This window comes from Pteropus alecto, unplaced genomic scaffold (assembly GCF_000325575.1).
Source record: "Pteropus alecto unplaced genomic scaffold, ASM32557v1 scaffold101, whole genome shotgun sequence".
Classification (NCBI taxonomy): Eukaryota; Metazoa; Chordata; class Mammalia; order Chiroptera; family Pteropodidae; genus Pteropus; species Pteropus alecto.
In genome coordinates, this window is record NW_006432945.1 from 12,814,576 (window position 1) to 12,816,460 (window position 1,885).

At 42.5% G+C, this 1,885-nt stretch overlaps 1 pseudogene; it reads left to right on the forward strand.

Moving 5' to 3' along the window:
* The window catches only part of LOC102889638, a 47,064-nt pseudogene that overhangs the window by 34,471 nt on the left and 10,708 nt on the right, over positions 1 to 1,885 (forward strand).

Here is a 1,885-nt window from a genome sequence, read left to right on the forward strand (position 1 = left end):
AACCCATCCGAAGATAGCGACCACCCACTGACCTCCGAGCACCTCCCAGGGCCTCGCCCAGCGGCCTCCGAGGGGCCCCCTGCACCCCCGCGCTCAGGACTGCGGCCTGAGCCCCTGCCCGCAGCCGCTGGGCAGCCTTTAACCACCGCGGACCAAATGGAAACAATGCCGCTTTTTGCAAGAAGAAAAAATAGAAAGGTGGAAAAAGTGGCCCTTTCTGTGAACGCCGAAGGGTACGTTGGCGATCTGGTCCCCCTTGGTCATATTTTTCCAAGGTTTTTGTTCTTGCATTTCTATGGTCGGTAACCGCTAAAGAAGCAGCAGGATCTAACTGGGGTCCGCCGCAGGGCGCGTGTTTCTTCGCGGGAAGAATCTGGAATTTCCTGTAGGAGCTTAACGCTCGTGGACTCGCTGCTCTCACCCCCGGAACTGCCACGACCCCGAGACTTTAGAATCGGTAATTTAGGGATCTCTTGATCTCTTCGCTTAAGTCTTTCTGGACTCCAGTTATTTCTTTCATCAGCTAGTTGAAGCGTTAGTAGCAGTCCGTTCAGTCGGCTTCGAAGGGCCGGCGTGAGACCCTAATCACGATTTGCAGTAACTAACGCTCCCGTGGGGAGATGTGTTGCACACACACACAAGTGAATTGCGGCGACGGCAACGTGTCTCCCCCTTGCGGTGTGTCTCCACCTCCACGCTCAGGCCCGCCCCTAACCCTAACCCCCCGGAAGGCACCGGACACCCCGGAAACGCAGCTCCTCCGCTCATCGCCCCTTCATTACTTTCCCTCTTAGTTCAGCTTTCTTCCTCCTGAATTACAACCTTAGTAGTTCCTTCGGCGAGGTTCCTTTATGCTAAAATTCTTCCGTTCTTATTTTGTCTGAAAATGTTGATTTAGAAGCTTTATTCGTAAGCGAAAGTTAAGCTGGCTACCGAATTTAGGTTAGTATTTATTTTCTCTTAACACTTCTGACCTCTTAAATTGCTTGTTGAGAAGTCTCCAGCCAGTTGAACTATCATTCCTTTGTTGGTAAGTTGTCTTTTTTCTTAAGTTGCTTTTATTATATTCTTTTTGTCTTCGATATTCTGTAGGTTCACTAAAATGTGTCTAGATTTACTTTACTTATTCGGCCAAGAACTTTGTTGTGCTTCTTGACACTTAGGACTCATGTTTGTTTGTTTGTTTGTTTATTAAGGCTGAAAAAATTTTACCTGCCCTATCTTTGAATATTATCTCTCTACCATTCTCCTTATGCTTTCTTACTGAGACTCCTAATAGAGCTATGTTTCACCCTATATCCTCAGTGTTTCTTGATGTTTTATATTGTCCAGCATTTCCTTTCTAGTGCTTTCCAGAGAATTTCCTCAGATATATCTTCTAGTATACTAATTCTCTTTGTAGCCATATCTAGCATTTTTTTTTTACGTATCCAATAATTTCAGTGTCTACATATTTAACTATTTTTAAATATGCTTATTCTTTTTCAGAATCCTTATGGTTTATGTCTTTATTCCCTCATTTATGTCACTTAAAGCATACATATTTGATCAGATAGTTCTATTAATCGATGCATTGTCCCTCATAAGGAATTGTTTCTCTAGTGCTTTACAATTTTGGAGAGCTTATCTTCATTAGGTTTCATTATTCTGCTTAAAGTAACCAGTCAATTGCCCTTGGGTTTCTTTCTTTCTTTTTCTCTTTTTCTTTTTTCTTTCTTGTGGTACCTAGAGGCTTTTATATTTTCTCAATATTTACAAAAGACTTGCTTTTGATTTTGTGGACAGTCTCTACTGTTTCACTTTTTTGCAGTTGTTTTCTATTCCGTTCATTTTAGCTCGTATTGCTGTTGGTTTGTTCTACTTTCTTCAAATGTAATAATTTTTT